At 41.6% G+C, this 22,967-nt stretch overlaps 1 protein-coding gene across 1 annotated transcript in view; it reads left to right on the forward strand.

Moving 5' to 3' along the window:
• The first annotated feature begins 14,313 nt into the window (after nt 1-14,313).
• Nucleotides 14,314-22,967, forward strand: part of CARNS1 (carnosine synthase 1) — a 55,417-nt gene continuing 46,763 nt past the window's right edge. The window contains exon 1 of the mRNA XM_082266736.1: nt 14,314-14,422. The gene's annotated coding sequence lies outside the window, so the exon portion shown is untranslated. The remainder of the gene's footprint in view (nt 14,423-22,967) is intronic.

Genomic DNA, 22,967 nt, shown 5'->3' on the forward strand with positions numbered 1-22,967 from the left:
TTCAGCCTCCCCTCTCCAAAAATACCATAGCTGCTGACTTTTAATATTAGGACACTTACCTGTCCTGGAGTCCAGCGATGTCGGCACTGCAGCCGATGTTTCTATTGGCTGTCGGGTGCTGCCGCCGCCATTGCCGGTAAGGGAACCCGGCAGTGAAGCCTTGCGGCTTAACGGGCGGGTCCCTACTGCACAAGCAAGCTGCACATTCGGATTGGCTTGGCGGCGGGGGAAGGAGGAGGGGGCCAAACTTCTGAGGGACAGCGTCGCAGCGCCGTCTCCTAGAAGTGGTCAAAAGCAGATACCGGTTCCCCCCTTCCCCCCTGAAAGGTTCCAAATGTGGCACCGGAGGGGGGGAGGAAGCAAATGAGCGGAAGTTCCACTTTTGGGTAGAACTCCGCTTTCAGTTAAGAGTTTGCCTGTTTAAATCAAATATAAATTTAGCTAGGAATGTAACTGAGGAGCATTTTAATATATCTATTTAGTTTAGTTTATTAAACTGGACCTTTTAGTCATTTTACTAATCTCTATGAATAAATTCCTTAAAGATGAATTACAGTAAATGTACAGTATAGGCTGTCTTTTTATTGCAGAAGAGAAACGCAATGTCTCTTCTGCAATGAAGTACACCTACCTGCCTATTCACAATCATCTGTGGAGTGTACACTAAGCTGCATGTGCATAGCACAGTTTGCATTCCAAAACACTTCCAGTGTGTTGAGATGATTGCACTTCCGTGCAAGTGCCGGAGTGACATTATCCCATGCTGACCAATTAAAATGGCTGAAGACCAGCACTGGAGGAAGAATTTGGAGAGAAGATGCAGGAGAGGGACCTTACAAGCTTTGGGCCATTGGAAGTAAGGAAAGTAATGGGCCATACACACTATAAGAGTTTCTGAAGACTTTTTCCTTTAGACTTACCAAAACCATATAATATGAGGTCAAACCTAAACACTTTCAATTTGTATGCAATCTGGCAGGCCCTTCCACAACATAGAAAAGGTAAATCTGAAGGAAAAAGTCTTCAGAAAATCTTGTGTGTATGGCCCTTAAGTGTGTTTTTAATTCTGTCTAAAGGATACAACATATACTGCAGCTATTAACAAAAAGCTATTCATATTCCCTTCCTGCATACCTGCCACGACCCTTTTACCTGGGTTGTAATGCAAGTATGGTGGTATGAACTTGCTGATCAAGTGACCATTGTTTTTGGCTGTTAAAGCATCCAAGGTAGATAGTACTGCCTCAGACCTGCGCCTCTCCTCTGCTGTGGACATTAGCGGTGCTGGCACAAGAGCCGCTTTGAAATCCACTCCCATCATGTGCCTTTATTTGACCACATATGTCAACAACATGGGTGGGAAGGTTTTGCATGTTGTCATGCTGTTTGTGGTCGAATAAAGACATAATGGAATGGATTTCAGAATGTGGCTCTTGACTGTCAGTGTCTTTGCACTGTTATTGGCTGTCACAGTGGTTTCATGTTTGGGAGCCCATCTCAACGGCTCCTGGTCATAACTAGAGATAGGTAGCTGTCGGTGACAGCTTGGTCACTATGATGGGAACACGGTTTTAGCACTGAAACCTCAGCCACCATGGATACTTACTGTATGTATGCCCTGTGGGCGTAAAGGTCCACCCGCATTTACCATCATATATAAGCCTATATGGTAGGCAAGAGGTTAAAGCTGAACTTTAGGTATGATTTTTACTGTATAGTTACACGGACCCAGCTTAGACCAATGTAAGTATGTATAATTCATATCTAAGGGACAACTGTGGAAATTGCAAGCCAATGTGTTTGTCCGCACTACTACAGCGATAGCAGCAATTCTTGGTCCTGTGCTAAACATCTCCCCCCCCCCTTTTTTTTTTTTTTTAATAAATGCAAGGCATTACTTGATTGGAGTAGATGGAGATTGTGATGTCACCGCCACTTCTCTCCACCTTGTCTAAGAAGACACCTTTTATTCAATTTAAACCAAATACAAGGCATTCTGTGAATGGTGGCAGTGCCAAGCGAGACACCTGTGGTTGCAATTCACAAAGAGAACTGTTCAACATGGGTCCTAGGAGGTCGCTGCTGCTGGGAGGTCGCTGCTAGTTGGTCGCTGCTAGTTGGTACCAGCACCAACTACTACAATATTTTGCAAGTTCCACAGCAATCATTAAGGTATGAAATATGTATAGAATGAATCAATGGTAAATACACCTTCACTTGTAAATTGGACTAGGTGATTAAATAAAAAGTAAACTTAACGTGTAGATTATAATCAATATAATATAATAATATAATATATAAATATGTGGGAACATATACATGAATCAATATCAAGTGTATTTCTTGCTGCATCCCCTATTTGTGTTCCCACAATAGAAGTGATAATAGAGTGTGATATGGGGTTTTGCAGCCTCTCAATAATTAGCCAAAATGAGTGTTCAGTTGCTCGAATTAAATAAATTATAAATCAGTAAATACAAAAGTGCAAAAAATAGCATAAACTTCACATATGGATAACCCAATCTAGTATGCAAAAACTATAATAAATCCAGTGAGTTCATAAAGGTATAGACTGCAAAGTTCCAACCCTCAAACATGATATAATGCAAGCCACCTTCTTCTATATAGCAAAAAGTCCTCCTTTGTTCCTAAATAATCAATGCAGTGCACTTCCACCTCTGTGCAAACACTCCTTACTCCCAGAACTCTCACCTCATTTATAACACAAATGAGCCTTTAGTTAAGATTAATGGACTTTCAGGGCACACCAATGATCTCCACTTCATGCAGATTACTACACAGGGTAATATAGTAATTGTCCCTTTAAAATGCCAATGGTCCCTTTAGGCCACCAATGCATCTGCTCAGCAACATGTTAGGATAAAACATAAAATGCCTCCCATTGTGTAATATTGTAAACGACAACACTTTATTCTATTAAAAAGACTCTTACATTTAACAAATAGAAATAATGCATAAAAACATCTATATGAGGTGGTGTCTCACATCACTTCCGGTCACAGAGAGCACGGAATGTGTGCACAGAGGTGGGAGTGCACTACATTGATTATTTAGAAACACACAAGGACTATTTACTATATAGAAGAAGGTGGCTGGCATTATATCACGTTTGAAGATTGGAACTTTTCCGTCTTTACCTTTATGAACTCACTGGATTGATTATACAGTGCCTTGCGAAAGTATTCGGCCCCCTTGAACTTTGCAACCTTTTTCCACATTTCAGGCTTCAAACATAAAGATATAAAACTGTAATTTCTTGTGAAGAATCAACAACAAGTGGAACAAAAATTATTGGATATTTCAAACTTTGTTAACAAATAAAAAACTGAAAAATTGGGCGTGCAAAATTATTCAGCCCCTTTACTTTCAGTGCAGCAAACTCTCTCCAGAAGTTCAGTGAGGATCTCTGAATGATCCAATGTTGACCTAAATGACTAATGATGATAAATAGAATCCACCTGTGTGTAATCAAGTCTCTGTATAAATGCACCTGCACTGTGATAGTCTCAGAGGTCCGTTTAAAGCACAGAGAGCATCATGAAGTACAAGGAACACACCAGGCAGGTCCGAGATACTGTTGTGGAGAAGTTTAAAGCCGGATTTGGATACAAAAAGATTTCCCAAGCTTTAAACATCCCAAGGAGTACTGTGCAAGCGATAATATTGAAATGGAAGGAGTATCAGACCACTGCAAATCTACGAAGACCTGGCCGTCCCTCTAAACTTTCAGCTCATACAAGGAGAAGACTGATCAGAGATGCAGCCAAGAGGCCCATGATCACTCTGGATGAACTGCAGAGATCTACAGCTGAGGTGGGAGACTCTGACCATAGGACAACAATCAGTCGTATACTGCACAAATCTGGCCTTTATGGAAGAGTGGCAAGAAGAAAGCCATTTCTTAAAGATATCCATAAAAATTGTAGTTTAAAGTTTGCCACAAGCCACCTGGGAGACACACCAAACATGTGGAAGAAGGTGCTCTGGTCAGATGAAACCAAAATCAAACTTTTGGCAACAATGCAAAACGTTATGTTTGGCGTAAAAGCAACACAGCTCATCACCCTGAACACACCATCCCCACTGTCAAACATGGTGGTGGCAGCATCATGGTTTGGGCCTGCTTTTCTTTAGCAGGGACAGGGAAGATGGTTAAAATTGATGGGAAGATGGATGGAGCCAAATACAGGACCATTCTGGAAGAGTCTGCAAAAGATCTGAGACTGGGATGGAGATTTGTCTTCCAACAAGACAATGATCCAAAACATAAAGCAAAATCTACAATGGAATGGTTCACAAATAAACATATCCAGGTGTTAGAATGGCCAAGTCAAAGTCCAGGCCTGAATCCAATCGAGAATCTGTGGATAGAACTGTAAACTGCTGTTCACAAACGCTCTACATCCAACCTCACTGAGCTCGAGCTGTTTTGCAAGGAGCAATGGGCAAAAATTTCAGTCTCTCGATGTACAAAACTGATAGAGACATACCCCAAGCGACTTACAGCTGTAATCGCAGCAAAAGGTGGCGCTACAAAGTATTAACTTAAGGGGGCTGAATAATTTTGCACGCCCAATTTTTACGTTTATTTGTTAAAAACGTTTGAAATATCCAATAAATTTCGTTCCACTTCATGATTGTGTCCCATTTGTTGTTGATTCATCACAAAAAATTACAGTTTTATATCTTTATGTTTGAAGCCTGAAATGTGGCAAAAGGTCGAAAAGTTCAAGGGGGCCGAATACTTTTGCAAAGCACTGTAGTTTTTGCATATTAGATTGGGTCATTCATATGTGAAGTTTATGCTATTTTTTGCACTTTTGTATTTATTAATTTATCATTTATTTCATTTGAGCAACTGAACACTCATTTCGGCTAATTATTGAGAGGCTGCACAACCCAATATGAGATATGAATACCTTCATTAGTCCATGATAGATGAATTCAACTATGCAATGAAAATCATACCTAGAATTCAGCTTTACCGGTAATCTCCAGTCAGGAGACTTTGCCTTGGCTGAGCTGCTGAGCTTAGTCTGCTACCGGAAGAAGAGGAGTTAGGGTCTGCAGATATCAGGGTGCCTTGGCGCGGCCTGCAGCTTACGCATGTATTTGCAAATGTGTGCAACTAAACCCCTGTTTTTAACGCATACTGTTAGACGGGTTTATTCGGTTGGTCGCTGGCTGGTTGGTAAGTAGTGACTGGAAACCTCCTGGCTTCTTTGTACCAGAAGAAGGGAGCAGTTGCTCATTTTCTTGTCCCCTGGTTATCAAACGTCAATGCTGTAACTCTGTAACAAGTCATAAAGTGAAGGCCACAGTAGAGGCTGATTAGAGATCAGTGAACTTCTGAAAAGTTTGATCAGTTTTGGCTTGGTTTCTGATTAGAAAGTCTCACTGAAGTCAATTGGAATCTGAACTATGCTTCAAAAAAGGTATACAACAACAAAGCAGCAAGTTATACAAAATGGTGCTCCTGGCTGCCTTGCCTGACGACATGATGGGGCCAAAGCCTAAGCTACTTCATTTTTTAATTCTGCCATGGATACTAGGAAGGGGGGGATTTGGTGGCAATGGAAGTCAAGCTTGGGGTGCCCAGGTAAATTCAGAAGCAGGTATAAGCCCGAAACAGCCTTTGGTCCCTTTTTTCATTGAGGCCTTGTTTGAAATCTAAAATTCAAAATATAACACTAAAATTCAGGTTCAGCTCGGGACGTCTGATTTCATTAAACGCGGGCTAAATTGAATGCTATCTGAATTTTATATTCAATTCCAGGGCTGATCTGTGTCAGACATTTCTGAACATAGCCAAAAACTGTACAGATATCAGAATTTATATGATTGTGTTGTCTCTGATATCTGAATAAAGATGGCACTATTGGTGTTGTAGAAAAAATCCAACTCCGTCCAAATATCATTTTCTCACTGTAGGTAAATTATTAATTGGAAAGCCTTTCATTCAATAGTTTGAAATTAAGTAACTAAGTAATGGGAAATATCCCTTTAGTTGTTTTTCTTAATTAGTTAAGAGTGTTTAAATCAAGTTAGTAAGGCAACTAAGGTACTTTGATATACTGATTTGGTAAATCTGGTTTTATGTGATATATTCGAAGGAGCATTAAGTTCCTGGATTATATTCATGATATGAGTTGGCCTTACTAACAATATATTAAGGTTATGTAAGCTGAATTATTCTATGACGTTAAATGTGTTTGCCTGATATTTGAATGTTTGGCATCTATACTCCTACTATAATATGTTCTATTAGGTAAATCTGTATTAAGTAAAATGGTTTTCGAGGGAGTCTTTGTCATTCCTTTTCTTCTTGTATATTTCTATTTCCTTAAATAAAATAAGATTGAAAAGAGAAACTACCTGTAGTTAAGGGTTAAAGGAAAAGTACAACCTAACACCATCTAGACCAGTGATGGCGAACCTTGGCACCCCAGATGTTTTGGAACTACATTTCCCATGATGCTCAACTACAGTGCAGAGTGCATGAGCATCATGGGAAATGCAGTTCCAAAACCTCTGGGGTGCCAAGGTTCGCCATCACTGATCTAGACTGTCTAAATTCTACCCCTACACACCTAACCTTGGTTGGAGGTCCTGTGGCCAGGTGGCACACTGTTTCGTTTGTTGTGGTCTTTTAGAGATTTAGCCAGGTTCTGACCCCATATCTTTCAAATCCTATCAGAAATCACTAAAATCCCAATACAAATTTCCCCAGAATTGGCAGTACTAAATATAGGTATACAGTAAACCCCTGCTCCATCGCGGTTTGGTTTTTGCGGTTCCGGTATATTGCGGTTTTTTTTGTAATGTTATTTTACTATATAAATCATTAAAAATGAAATATTTTTGTGTTTTCCATAGCTCTTGCTATGTCTCTCAGTATCTTTTATGTGTTTAAATTAGTTTCTATTGTTTTAAAAGTGTGTTTAAAGACCTTAAAATGATTTTACACGTACAGTGACAGTAAAAAAAACATGCCTACAGTGCATTTTAATAGGGTTTTTCTATTTCGCTGATTTTCACTTTTCGCGGCTGGGTCCGGAACGTAACCCCCGCAATGGAGGGGGGTTTACTGTAGAGAACATTCCCTATCCTTTTTAAAAATGTAGTAGTCAATATCGTTTTGGCTGCTAGACTCACCTTAATGAGACATTGGAGGTCTCCCCTAGTTCTGGCAGTAAATGGCAGTAAATGAGGTGGTAACTCAGGTCCAAAAACAAAATACTTATTGACAAATGTTTGCAGTAGCCTCAAATTCAGGAGAGTCAGCTATAGAAGGATGGAAGCCTTGGTTGGTTGGATTGGTACACAGAGTATAAGCGTAAAGTGTAATTGTATATATTGATGATCGTGTAGTAGAGCTTTTCTTGATTTTCATGTTATAGCAGGAAAAGCGGCTACTCTGAATTTTTATACTTTTATTGTCCGTTTATTTTCTTTGTGTATTAATGTTTGGGGCTTGGCTATCCTTATAGATCAATATTGTTTTTGCAATGTCGCCAAATGCAGGCTGAGGCCTGGTTGTGTGGTCATCTGGAATGCACTGTTAAAAGCCTGAGCATTACAGTTACTATTCCTTCTTTTTTTTTTCTCTCATGACTACACTAGGGAAACAAGTTTAAGAAAGGATTGCGTGTATGCCATTAAGTTAAAGTAGAACTATAGGCAAAACTTTGTTTTCATTTTAGATAGAGCAAGGGAGGGTTATAACCCCTGCCTGATTTTTTTTTGCCATCTGTGTCCCATTGCGGAGATTTCCCTTCACTTCCTGTCCCATATCCAAACAGGAAGTGAGAGGAAATCCCTGCAAATTAAGGGAATTCCTCGTGCACCCCCAGGTCACCAGAACATGTGTCTCCATTGGAAGATTTCTCCTTTATTACTTTTCTGGGGACAACCCAAAATTTGGGATTTTCTTTTACGTTCACTTTCAATGATAATTTTAAACAGGACAAATAGAGAGGGTAAATCTTATTATTGGGGGCGCAAACAGCAATAAAAAACGTACAAGTGTTCTAATCTATCTACAAGAGAAAGGATTAACACGCTGCCAAAAAACAATAAGACCAGCAGTCACCCCAAAGTGTTTCCACTCCTTACATAAATACAGTGGCAGCCCGTCCATTGGGGGCGCAGGGGAGCCCACCCCCGATCCATGAGTCCGGCCCTCTAATCTACATGCAGGGTGCCGGACACATGGATTCCAATAGGGTTTTTTTTTTTAAGTACTTGATTAGAGCCAGACGCTCTAATAGGCTTCAAAAAAAGGGTGGGCTCGGTGAGCAGAGCACTGCGCCCTGAGCCCACCCAGTTGTGTGACAATAGCAAATGAATATTCTCTATTATCACACTGATTTTCCTCCCGGCCAATCAGGAAGCGAGTCGTGAGACCCCTTTCCTGATTGGCTGAAAAGAGAAGCGATTTTACTGGGCATTGGGAGGAGATGTACAGCCGGAGGAGACTCACAGCTGCTCGGGGAAGGAGCAGGTAAGGATGCTGGCTGTCCGGCTGGGCAACGAGTCGTCCGTACCGGGAGGGGGTGGTACATTTGATTGCCATCCTGCCATGGGGGGGGGGGGGGGTGTTGGTTTTGTCACCCCCCCCCCCCCAAATTTTCATTCACCAGCCACCACGGCATAAATAAATGAAATAATAAATTATGCTGATCTGCTCATTATATAAAATAATCAAAATGTAACAGTAATCGCCCTGCATAGGTGGCAACCCTTTGACAGTGAGACAACAATCAGTGGTCCCAACAGGTAGTAGTGTATAAAGATATGATTTCAAAAACACTAATCAGTACTTTACACACTGCAAGGCATAACTAAAACATAGTAAACACCCTGCAGAGCTGAAAACACAGCAGATAAAGTGAAAATAATGGAAAACATACAGTAGGTAAAGTGCAAAAATTAATGGTTTGTATCCGTGTATATAAAATAATGCCCACTCTGCTTAGCCCAGGGTTAGATGGCTTCACTCAATCCTCCGATAATCTTCAATAAGCAGCTCAAAAAGACAAAGCAAATGCTTTATAGTGCAATAAATGTGTTAAAAGGTTTAGAAAAACACAGCAGAAAGCCTCTCACAGAGATAGGTTAATCATCGGACACAGTAAACCCTCATAGGAGTACCAATATTGTTGACTTCCGGTCTGGACAGGAAGTAATGTCACCCGCTACCATTCCAACGCATTGCATCACATGATATGTGACTTCATCAGGGATCAGCGATTCAGTGGATCCATCTAACCCTGGGCTAAGCAGAGTGGGCAGTACTGGAGTCGGATTGCAAAGTGTCTGTGCTGGAGATAAGCGTGCATGCTAGCTGGTGGATGATCACAGTCACGATTTACAGTATATCTTTCTATATCTTTCTATTTTTCACTGTATGATTTGTTCTTGCTATTTAGTGGTTACACCCCTGGAGGGTGTTTACTGTTTTTAGATTGGTTGTATATGTATGCACTGTTATATATTTTTTTAGCTCTGTAGGGTGTTTACTATGGTTTAGTTATGCCTTGCAGTGTGTCGAGTACTCGCTAGTGTTTTTTTTTTTTTTTAAATCCACCTGTTGGGACCACTAAATGTTGTTGTCTCACCCTCGGTGGGTTGCCACCTCTGTAGCGTATTTATTGTCAAATGTTGATTAGTGAGCAGCGATGAAGCACAACCCTAAACTCTGCACTCTGTATGCAGCGCACCCCTAAACTGCGCACTCTGTATGCAGCGCACCCCTAAACTGCGCACTCTGTATGCAGTGCACCCCTGAACTGCGCACTCTGTATGCAGTGCACCCCTGAACTGTGCACTCTGTATGCAGCGCACCCCTGAACTCTGCACTCTGTATGCAGCGCACCCCTTAACTCTGCACTCTGTATGCAGCGCACCCCCGATCTCTGCACTCTCTATGCAGCACACCCCCAATCTCTGCACTCTCTATGCAGTGCACCCCTAAACTGTGCACTCTATATGCAGCGCACCCCTGAACTCTGCACTCTGTATGCAGCGCACGCCTGAACCCGGCACTCTGTATGCAGCGCACCCATGAACTCTGCACTCTGTACGTAATGCACTCCTGGTATTTAAGTGAAAAATGACCACACCCACTATTTGATGTGGTTTAAAGGGTTGGGGGGTGTGGTGTGGGGTGGGGGGTCTTATTTTCTCTTCCATCCAGCTGGGGCACTTCCGGTTTCCCTCCGACGTTGCTATGCCAGCAGCGACGCTGAATTGAGCGGAGTGATGCATATAAAAAGAGTGACGTCCGCCCCTCCGCCCATACGCTGAGGAAGTCCCGCCCACGGACGATACGCGTGCGCAAGGGAGAGGAGATCGTGACGTCACTCGTAGCCCCTGTCAGCAGAGCGTTCCGCTCTGTCTGGAGACCAGCTGGATTGCTGTACTGCTCGTTTTTGCATTACCTTGAAGTAAGAGGCTGTCCATTTGTTTTATCAATAAATTGTGGTGTTTGAAACATATTGCACTATGGTCTGCCCCCTTTCTATTACATGGGGATCGTTGTGAACACCTTAACAAAAAGGAGAGATGCCCTCTGTGATTGCTGTCCTGGTCAGGATTTTCACATTGCTGGGAGTGTACTTTTAAGGCTGTCTTTTCACAGCCTACAGGTGAGAGGCTAGCACCTCTGGTGAAGGATTGCACTGAACAAGCACTTGTGTCCTGTTTACTGATCAGCACTGAGCACTTTCATTGGGATTTCTTATTGGACTGTTTTCTCCTCTTTTTTACAAGACTACTGTGTGCCATTCATAGACTCTTCATTTATCCATTGATGTTTTTATTGTCTTATTGTTTTAGCGCTGCACTTTTCATTATCAGATAGCAGAGCGGTTGCCAGGGGACACTGCTGAGTTTGCCTAGTGCCTGGTGAACCAAGAGACTGCCTCAGTATACACACAGCGAATCATATTGTTTATTTTAGTCAGAACCTGAATACAAGTACCCCTTTTCCCCTTTGGATTTCAAATATCATTCTTGGAATGATTTGAGCTCCTACTGCCGGTGAAGACCAGCAAGGCCTTGCTCAGGAAGAAGACTCACTAAATGCAGGGACAAAGGGGGCCCCCTATAGGTGATAGAGTGCACTCTGCCAGGTTACATTTGTTATTGAAGTATATTCCATTGAGAGATATTCATGCAGCTGAACTAGTTAGATCTGACTGTCTTATTCATAGTTATTATAGAGTCAGATATCTGATTTGTCACTCTCACACTTTTATAAGCAGAATTGCATTATTCTTGCAACCATATTCATGTGTATTGAAATATAGGAGTCTTGGGTTACTTTGTACTCCTTGGGACTTCAAGACTCAGAATCTCACTCTGGTTCTAGACTTTCATAATTCCTGTTGTTTTGAAATTGCTTTTGTTCCTTTTCCATTTAAAGTCAGAAAAACTGATATACCTATATCTAGGTGTCATTGTTGTGTTTTTCTTAACCATTATGTCAGAACCCATAGTGTCAAGCGGGTTGGAGGTGCCTCAGGTCAAGTAAGTGAGGAGGAAACAAACCTGTAGGGCGCGTGCTACACATCCATTCATCAAGTTTCCTCCCACTGTCCAACATGCCTCCCTATTGGACCAGTGTGAAACACTCTCTAGACACAATAAATTGCATACTGAGCACAATGAGCAGACCTCACTAACAGATCCTATTCTCTGGTAAGCAAAGAGCAATAAAGATTTTCCTGCAACCCCTCTAGTAAGTAGACAGAGCCAAAAACTATACTCTCTCACTAGCACCTACCTAGGAGGGTGCCACAAACATGGTAGAAAAAAATAGCCCCTCTGGTGTAACCCAACTACCGTATGCAGTCATGTGATCTTGTCCTTTAATTTGAGTTGGGCTAATCCATCGGGACAGCCTTGGGCTACGTGGATCCATCAAGACTTTGGATCCACCCAGTTTGTTCTTCTTTCACACCACTGGCAGTGATGTCTGTGCCACTTGAGCCCAAGAGGCTGCTGGGAGGTATATTTTGCACCATTGGTGCTTTGTCATTAGTCGTCGATGAGGGCAGGTCACTCTGTCTAAATATGAAACATGCATCATTCAAGTTTTTGATCAAAGAGGGCAAAGAATTTTATTTTTCAGATATAAGAGGTTAATATAACCCACGGTTTGTTTAGTGTGCCACTCAGGCTCCGTCACTATGGAAAGTACTGTGGGTGATGCTGCATCCACTGCAGGAGTGCCAGCAAAGGATGGAGCCCATGTAGTCACTGGATGGAAGAGAAAATAAGATCCCTGGTGCCGCACATCCATGGAGTCCTATGCTTATCTGAGGGAGAGAACATCAGCCTGGGCTCCTGCCAGGCCACGCCCCTAATGTGTTTCTCTCTGCCCCCGGAGTTTAGTCATTGGGAACTCAAGGGGTCCCCATGACTAAGCTCCAGGGGCAGAGTGAAATGTGTCAGTGGCGTGGCCTGGCAGGAGCCCAGGCTGAGGTTGTCTATCTCTCTCATACCACCAAAGGACTCCATGAATGTGCAGCACCGGGGATCTTTTTCTCCTCTTCCTTACAATAGGAGGTTAATATACAAGGCAACTTGATTTCCTGGGCCATGGGTTGATTTCCTGGGACGCCGGCAAAATTGATGACTATACTGTGTCCTGGTCAGTCTGGCATCACTTTCGATGTTCCCCTAAATTGACTTCCTATCTATGACCTTCTTGGTACAATAATTACTCATAATCCCCTTCTTTTCAGACTGTGCAAAATACTCCCCATTAACAACACATGGGTCTCATACATACTCCCTCTCACTCTTCTTCTCCCTTCCCCCCCTCCCCCCCCTTTTTTTTCTCTCTCTCTCTCTTTCTTCCCACTTTACTCCCCTTTTCTGATCCTTACCCTTCTGCGGTCTCATTGCCTGGGACATTAACGTCCTGTTACATATTAACTATATGATGCTTAATAGAGTTGACTGTTATACGATCCTTTTGCATAAATGGACTCGGGCTTTGGTTGCCTGCATTTGTGAAACGCACGGAACCATGTGTTATTCTATATTATTATGTCCAGTACCTATGACCTGTTATTGTTATTGTTATTATTATTATTCCTTTCCTTTTGTACTGATCACGATTTGCTTCCGACTGCTGTTTCCTTGTTTTGGTTATCTCAGTATGTTGTTCTATGCACTTTTTTAAACTTCAATTAAAATAGATTAAACATAATATAAAAGGCAACATTTTAAATAGTGATCGACCGATATTGTTTTTTCGTTGCCGATACCAATATTTTGGCCATTGAATATCGGTATAGGCCGATATGGGCCAATATTTTCGTACATTTAAAAAAAAATTGTATTATTTATTTTTAGCACTTGACAGGTACTATTGTGGAGGGATCTGTGGATCTAAAACACCCCAAACCCCTCCTCTGCACTTAAAAGCATTCAAAACGCCAAGTTTGGCTGTTTTGAATGCTGTCATTTTTTTTTAATCTAGTGCCGAGTACCCGGAAGTAATGTCATGGGTTTTTACATGCCGAGTGCATACAGAGCCGAATGCAGCTTTGATTGGGTCTTTGGCGGCCGTGCAGGCTGGTTGCCTGGATCTCCCGGTGGACGCCCTCCTCCTGCTCCTTGTAATGACAGCAGAGCGGCTTCTCAGCGGCATCGGTTGTCATTATAAGACAGCCGACCGTCGGCTATGGACGCCGGTACTTGGGTGATGCCTATAGTTCAGGCATCACTCTTGTACAAGCACTTTCCCGAAATATCGGTAATATCGGTAACCTCAGGACCGATTCCGATATATCAGGGAAAGTATATTTGCCGATAATCGGTCAATCCCTAATTTTTAACTGTGTGTTCATAGTTTCTCTGCAATGAAGCAAGAAAAACACACAAAATATAGCGTCTGTACCCTGTGTGTAATTCCTGCACATGCTCTACACTTAATGTGGAGTTCATTTTACAGTAGAATTGTAGTAGGGCACAATACTACTATAAATAGTAAGGGTGACCCCTGCTTATGAAAGGCAGTTGTCAAAACTAGAAGTATAAGAATGAGTAGTGTGGTTTTGAATGCTGCCTTGTTCACTAACAGCTGAGTGTGTATTTTGTACAGAAATAGCAGAAAGAGCAGGGCACAGCACTGGGTGTAATGGAATAAGTTGCCAATATCACATCAGAGTGATTGACGGGCACTGCTGTGATGTTGACCCACTGATATGGGTCTGGCTGAGTGACAGCTGGGAGCAGCTCAAGTAAAGCCTAGCAGGGAGGGGGAAGGCAAGGGGGGGAGAGTAGGATTTAAAGAGACGCCCTAATCCCTCAGAGCTCTCTGTGTGCTGGTCTGTCTCGTGAGGTCCCTCTTTACCTGACGTTCTTTCTGCGAGGACATTTAGAGGTGAGATCTGATTTTTCTAGACATAATGCACCCTTAACCTTCATTGTACAAATAAAAAATTAGGAGCTTTTTAAATCTAATACGCCTATATTGATTATCATACCCTCTGATTTTTTTTTTTTTTTTTAAGAATAAAATATATAGGCAGAGCTTGTACCAAGAACAAGTGGTTAGAGATCTCTCCATGTTCTTTCAGATGATGAAATGATCAGGGTCTGTTGTTCGAGATCTCTCCATGTTCTTTCAGATGATGAAATGATCAGGGTCTGTTGTAACTTTTCTTACTAACTCCTTGAAGTTTGTCAGTGATACTTGTGTAGTTCTATGTAGACTTTTTTTGGTTATGAGCACTTCTGCTGGTACTTGTTACCACTTGACAATTAACTCCTATGTAGCCTATCGCAAGTGGTTCTCGGACTAGTTGCATCGCTAGCAAACCTACCCTGGTGGCCCTTGGGCTTCCAATAGTTGGTGGTGACTCAGGTCCAACAACAAAATTCCTATGAACAAATGTTTTCAGTAGCCTCAAATTCAGGAGGTGGTGACTCCGAGGTCCAACAACAAAATTCTTATGAACAAATGTTTGCAGTAGCCTCAAATTCAGGAGGTGGTGACTCCGAGGTCCAACAACAAAATTCTTATGAACAAATGTTTGCAGTAGCCTCAAATTTCAGAGAGTCCACTATAGAAGGTTGGAAGCCTTGGTTGGTTTGGTACACAGAGTATAAGCGTAAAGTGTAATGGTATATATTGACGATCGGGGAAATTTTTCTTTAAATTTGAAAAGAGAGCTGTAGGTTTGTGCTACAGTCACAACATCTCAGAACATGACCGAATATGTTTCTGTTTTATGCATATATAGTGATTGATTTTATTTTTATGTTAAAATATGTTGATAACTGATGCTAAAGATTTTCATCACTTATTAATGCTCTTTGTTGCCTTTTGTTGTATCACAACATCTACAAATCTATAGCAATTATATATATCTATAAATCAAATGGCTCGAATTTGTAAAATTAAATAAATATAAAAAAATATATATATATACATTTTTTACAATATATGTAAATATATATTTTCAATATTTTACAATATATGTAAAAAATAAATTTATATCACCCAACATTAGATTATCCTCGTTTGAAGCATGGGAAAAGGAAGGATTGTTTTATTTTTTTATGCAGAATATTTAGTGATGTCTTGCATTGGTTGTACCACTAGCTGTCTATAGCTGGCTTTAGATTTTTCTGATCTTTAATAAGTAATGTTGTTACATCCCCTATAAACTGCAAATTTAAGAGCTCAGTGCCATTTTATCATGGTTTTGTGTGGTAGAGTTGGAGCTAGTAAAATGGAGGGACAAATAAGGAGTAGAATGTCATGTAAAGAAAAGATGGGTTCAAATAGGGCCACGCTCTCATAACCTGAGATCAACATACATTTTTTTTTTTTTCCAAAAAGAGATCAACATACATAATTGTTTTTTATTATTATTATTTTTGCGGTATTCATTTGCGCTATTTTTTTAAAATTATTTTTATTGTATGGTTCTAAATTTTATTAAAATTATATTTAAATCGAGCTCCTGCAAAGCATCTTGGTGTTGATTCAAGTAATTATTATTTTATTATGCATACAAAAATAAGTATACATTTATTAATTTGCTTAAAAGCAGTGGTAATCAACAAAGTGCTGTAATTCTTAAGAACCATTTAGATTTTAGTATACTGTAATCTGATCTGATAATAAATGATTTGCGATTGCTGTACATTTCCCAGTACTGTATTTCTTTGCTACATAGTGCTATATTCTATAAATCCATATTTGCAATATTGCTGTCGCATTAGCATCTGCTGAGAGTCGCATTTACATTTTTGCAAAATAGTAAAGAACTGCTATAATAGTTCAGTTAATAATAATTATATAATATATATTAATTCAATAGTACATGAGTCATGATTTTTCTGTTAGGAGATGCAGTTACTGCACCATCTATTGTCGGGAAGGATATACCGGGTTTTATACATTTTGAAGACTAGTGAAATAAAAGATAACAGTTTTTAGTTCACCCAACGTCTGACTTTCGGGTCACAGACAAATAATTGAGGAGATTAAAACTGCTGAAGACTGTGGATTTACCATAAGGATCTCAAGCCTAGAGATAAAATATTTAAGCATGAGCAAACCTACTTTGAAACATAGGCTGCTTTCCCTAGTATAACAACAGGTAATGTTGGGTCATCCGATTCGAGTATAAATAAATCTTTGAGTGGGGGAGCTTTCTTTACTGATATAGTTTACATTATGGGGTATCTTTATGAAATATCTGTATAGCAATTTGCCCAGCAAAAGTGCCTGCACATTCATTCTGGGCAAAATAACCTATTAGGTTATATCCTGTCCTGTTGAATGTTTTTCATTTATTTAAAATGGAAAATGCTGCATTTGGCCACTAGATGTCACTAGGTATCATATGAAAACAGTGCCCTCTAGTGGCCAAATTCGATATTTTTCTTTTTAAGCCCTCGTTCATACCGATGCGATTTGACAGTTAGTTCCAATCACCAAGTCGCAGCCTATTGCCGGCAATGGAACTGTTCAAATTAGGGATCGACTGATTTTCGGCAAAGCCGATATATCGGGGGCCGATATGCACTTTCCCCGATATATCAGAATCAGCCCCAGAGGTTACCGATATTTCGGGAAAGTGCTGTACCGGAGTGATGCCTGCAGCTAGAGGCATCACTCCGGTACCGGCGTCCATAGCCGACGGTCGGCTGTCTTGTAATGACAACCGATGTGGCTGAGAAGTTGCTCGGCTGTCATTACAAGGAGCGGGAGGGGACGTCCCCCCCCCCTCCCGCCGCCTTCCGCGGCTCGCCCGGGTCTCCCGTACCACTGGGAGACCCGGGCAACCAGCCTGCACGGCCGCCGAAGACCCGATCAAAGCCGCATTCGGCTCTGAACGGGTCTCCATGCAAAAACCTGGAAGTGATGTCATGACATCACTTCCAGGTACTCAGCACCAGATTAAAAAAAATGACAGCATTCAAAACAGCCAAACTTGGCGTTTTGAATGCTTTTAAGTGCAGAGGAGGGGTTTTGGGGTCTTTTAGAACCCCAGATCCCTACACAAGAGTACCTGTCAAGAAAATGTACAAAAATATCGGCGCATATTGGCCGATACCAATATGCATTGGCCAAAATATCAGTATCGGTATCGGCAATGAAAAACAGATATCGGTCGATCACTAGTTCAAACTACCATGACTCATGTTGCATGGCTTTAAGCACTTCAACCCCGCAGGGTTTTACGCCCTTAATGACCAGGCCATTTTTTGCGATTTGGCACTGCGTTGATTTAACTGACAATTGCGCGGTCATGCAACGCTGTACCCAAATACAATTGACAATCTTTTTTTCCCCACAAATAGAGCTTTCTTTTGGTGGTATTTGATCACCTCTGCGGTCTTTAGATTTTGCGCTATAAACAAAAAAAGCAACAGTTTAAAAAAAAAATAATAATATTTTTTACTTTCTGCTATAAAACATTCCCAATGAAAAAATTAAAAAAATATCAATTTTTTTTATCAGTTTAGGCCAATTTGTATTCTGCTACATATTTTTGTTTAAAAAAAAAAAAAATCCCAAAAAGCGTATATTAATTGGTTTGCACAAAAGTTATAGCGTTTACAAACTATGGGATAGATTTTTGGACTTTTAATTTTTTTGTTGTTTTTATTAGTAATTTGCGGCGATCAGCGATTTTTAGCAGGACTGCGACTTTGCGGCGGACAAATCTGACACCAAGTGACACTTTTTGGTGACATGTGACAGCAATACAGTGATCAGTGCTAAATAATATGCACTGTTACTATATAAATGACACTGGCAGGGAAAGGGGTGATCAAGGGGTTAAGTGTGAGCCTAAATTGTGCTTACTAACTGTGGGGGGGGGGGGGGGCTCTGTGACAGGCACACAGAGATTGGTGTTTCAGCTTAGCTGAGACACACAATGTCATTGTGCCTGTCTGACAGGAGAGCCGCCTGCCTTGTTTACATAGGCAGATGGCTCTCCTGTCAGTTTCTCTGAAGATTGCGGGAGGCTGGCGGCGATTGCGCCCGCTCCTCCCGCGGTCTGGCGGCGCATGCGCGCTGCCGAGACCACATGCACATAATCACATAGATCTATGTGATTATGCGCAGCCGAGCCGCCCTGCCGCAGTAAATCTGCTTGGGGCAGTCGGCAAGTGGTTAGAAAAGATTCTTGCACTACTTTTTTTCGATTTAATTGCGACTTGCATAGTCTTCTGTTAACCACTTCAACTCCAGAAGATCCACCCCCTTCATGGCCAAGCCATTTTGTGTAAAACGGCACTGCGTTACTTTAACTGACAATTGCGCAACTGTATGGCACTGTACCCAAATAAAATGTATGTCCTTTTATTCCCCACAAATAGAGCTTTCTTTTGATGGTGTTTGATCACCTCTTTTTATTTTTTTGCACTATAAACAAAAAAAAGACCGACAATTTTGAAAAATAAAAAAACAATATTTTTTACTTTCTCCTCAAAAATATATCCAATAAAAAATGTAAAAAAAAAAAAATAATTTCTTCATCAATTTAGGCCAATATGTATTCTGCTACATATTTTTGGTAAAAAAAAATCCCAATAAGCATATAATGATTGGTTCGCGCAAAGGTTAAAGCGTCTACAAACTGAGATATGTTTATGGAGTATTTATTTATATATTTTTACTAGTATTGCCAGTGATCAGTGACTTATAGTGGGACTGCGACATTGCACCGGACAATTCGGACACTAACTGACACCTTTGACACTTTTTTGGGAACCAGTGACACTAACACAGTGATCAGTGCTAAAAATTTGCACTGTCACTGTACTAATGGCACTGGCTGGGAAGGGGTTAATATCAAGGGCAATCAAAGGATTAACTGTGTGCCTAGCTAGTGTTTCAGTGTAGTGGGGGAGGTGGGAAACATCACTTGTAATAGAAATTAGCAGGACAGGTCCTCTTTAATGTGAGATCTGGGGTCAAGAAGACCTCATATCTCACATCTACACTTTGATGCTGAAAAAAATTGGACCTTTAGGGCCGTTGGGAGGGAGCGACGTATAACGTCGCTCCGGTCCTCCAAGACCATAGAGTCGAGTGGAGGAAATCTTGTCCTCATTCGACTTCCTGCCTAGGACATGGACGGACCGGATTGTTTTCCCTGGTACAGACGGCTCCAGTAAGCGTGCAAAACGTCAGGAAGCGGTGGAAGGGGGGGTCACCTCTCCCGCCGCCCATAAAAGTGATCCTGCACCACTGGAACCACTTTTATGTGAAAGATGACCGCCCGCCCTGTAAGAAAATACCAGGGTTATGGCAGCTCTCTGCTGCCATAACCCGGTATTTAACGTCAAAGTACCAAAACTGCGGTGGGCAATCCAGAAGTGGTTAAGAAGATTCACCCTCTCTATTTGTCCTGTTTACTGCTATCATTGAAAGTGAAAGTAAAAGAAAATCCCAAATTTTGAGTTAGTAATAAAGGGGAAATCTTCCAATGGGAATACTAGTTCTGGTGACCTGGGAGTCCCCAAGGATTTCACTTAATTTTCAGGGATTTCCCCTCACTTCCTGTTTGGCTATGGGACAGGAAGTGAAAGGAAATCTCTGCAATGGGACACAGATGGCAGAAATAAATCTTACAGGGGTTATAACCCTCCCTTACTCTATCCAAAATGGAAAAAAAAAAAGTTTTGCCCATAGTTCTACTTTAACCTCCCTAGTGGTATTTCCGAGTGTAGCTCGGGGTTAATTTTTAGTACCAAAAGCGGTAACCCCGAGCCACACTCGGGATTACCCCAGAATCACTCTCACCTTCCCTGCGATCCCCGCCGTCCTCCCCTGCTGTCCTCCAGCCATCCTCCCGCAGTCCCCTCGCTCTGTGCTCGACAGATGCCGGCACCTGTCTTCCGGTTCCCTTCTCTGCGAGCATTGCGACGCAGGGGGGTGGAACCGGCGGCAAATTCAAAAATGTAAATACACCAAATGAGATGATACAAAGCTGTGATCCTAACGTATTACACTGTACCATGCCATTACACCACAGGATTTCACCCTCTGACTTTTCCAGTGCCCTGCCTGTGCTTTTCCAGTTCTTTGTGCCTGGAAAATTGAGAACGACCATGGCATCCAAAATGCGTTCTTTTTGCTCAAAGGCGCTTTTAGATGAACTGGAAAACAGCGACAGGGAAACGGAGTTACTTGAAGAACTGAGCGATAGCGATTTGTGGGAAAATTCGTCATCTGGTACGGAAAGTGACGACAGCGACGATTCTGATTTCTCTTTCTGGCACATCGCTCCGTTGGAAATTCTGAAGAATCATTTGATAAACTTCCCAAATTCCACAAGCTATGTGCCCGAAAGGGGGAGGACAGCGAGAGGATGGCTGGAGGACGGTGGGGGAGCACAGCAAGAGGATGGCTGGAGGACGGTGGGGGAGCACAGCAAGAGGATGGCTGGAGGACGGCGGGGAGGACAGCAGGAGGACGGTGGGAGGATGGCTGGAGGACAGCGGGGGAGGACAGCGAGAGTATGGCGGGGAGGACAGCGGGGAATCGCAGGGGAAGGTGAATTTTAAAATATAAAACAACAGATTTCAATGCAAAACAATGTACTGCTTTTAGCACAGAAATCCTGACATAATCAGAGGAGGTTAAGCTACATACTGGACCAGAGGTTAATGTGATACCAATTAGAAGTAATTTACTACCTATTTTCATGACTATCGGACACTAGAAGACCACAGTGTTAGTATTATATGATGGTCTCAAGTTGATTGCTAAAGCATGCACAAGGTTGCAAGTAACTATGAAAGGCAATAGGTCCACAAACCATAAAAGAAGTGCAAGATAATATTATTTTGAGAACATTAAAGACAAGCAGAAATTGCAGGATTTATGGTATTGCATGCCTCGCTATCTATTGCTGATTACCTACTTATTGAAGTTACATAGTAGTTGAGGTTGAATAAAGACAATAGTCCATCCAGTTAAACCTGTGTAGGTGTGTGTGACCCTAATCATCTCTCATACCCCTTAATGTTCTGATCCTTGAGATGTAAGTCCAAGAGTCTTTTGAAAGTAGCCATACTTCCCGCAGAAACCACCTCTTGTGGTAGAGAATTCCACAATCTTGTAGCCCTAACAGTAAAGAACCCCCCGCGTTGCCTGAGGTTAAAACGCTTCTCCTCTAATCGCATTGTATGCCCTCGTGTCCTCATGCAATCCTTGCGACTGAATAGCTTTTTTTCTATGCTGAGATCACCATTGAGGTATTTGTAAATTGCTATCATGTCCCCTCTCAGGCGTCTCTTCTCCAGGGAGAATAAATCAAGCGATTGCAGACGCTCTTCATAATTAAGGTCCTCCAATCCCCTAATTAGTTTAGTTGCCCTTCTCTGGACTCTCTCCAGCTCCAACACATCCCTCCTGAGGACTGGCGACCAGAACTGGACAGAATACTCCAGATGCGGTTGGACCAGAGTTTTATAAAGTGGTAGATATAGTTTTATCTCTGGAAAACATCCCCTTCTTTATGCATGCTAATATTCTGCTGGCTTTGGCAGCTGCCGCTTGACATTGCATGCTATTACCTCTATCCTCTACTAAAACTCCCAGATCTTTCTCCATTTTAGATTCCCCCAAAAGTCCCCCCCTAAAGTGTTTTGTGCTTTTATGTTTTTAGTCCCCAAGTGCAAAACCTTACACTTCTCCACATTAAACCTCATTTGCCATGTCGTTGCCCACTCCGTTATTTTGTCCAGGTCATTCTGTAAGATATCTGCTTCATGCTGTGCAGTTATTGCCCTGCCCAATTTTATGTCATCTGCAAAAACTGATAAAGAACTAATGATCCTGTAAAATGTTGTTTATGAATAAATTGAACAGGGTTGGTCCCAGGACTGAGCCTATTTCTGAAATGATTGTGGTATGTGGTGACACTACTGAATTGGCTGCTTAATCCTTGGTGTTCCACCTTTTTTATTTATCTGCATGTTTTTCTTTTTTGTATGTCTTATACCCATTAGTAGCGCATAGGTTTATCCTTTCTATAGGACTGAGCCTTTGTTTTCATTTTTAAGAGATATGTAATTTTCATCCCAGCTGGCAGCTCTAACTAGATGATTCCTCTAATCTATTGAGATGATGATTCAGCCGTTAGACCATTTTCAAGAAGTCACACAAGTATTAATTCACACATAGCACTGCAGAACACTCCCCATGTGCAAACACCCACTCAGCTACTGATGGGAAAGAGAGTTAACCACTTAAGCCCCGGAAGATTTTACCCCCTTCCTGACCAGGGGGTTTTTTGCGATTTTTTACTGCGTGACTTTAACGGACAATTGCGCGGTCGTGCAACGCTGTACCTAAACATATTTGACGTCCTTTTTTTCCCACAAACAGAGCTTTCTTTTGGTGGTATTTGATCACCTGTGCGATTTTAACTTTTTGCTCTATAAACAAA

Source organism: Pelophylax lessonae (genome assembly GCF_965119305.1).
Source record: "Pelophylax lessonae genome assembly, chromosome: 9".
NCBI lineage: Eukaryota > Metazoa > Chordata > Amphibia > Anura > Ranidae > Pelophylax > Pelophylax lessonae.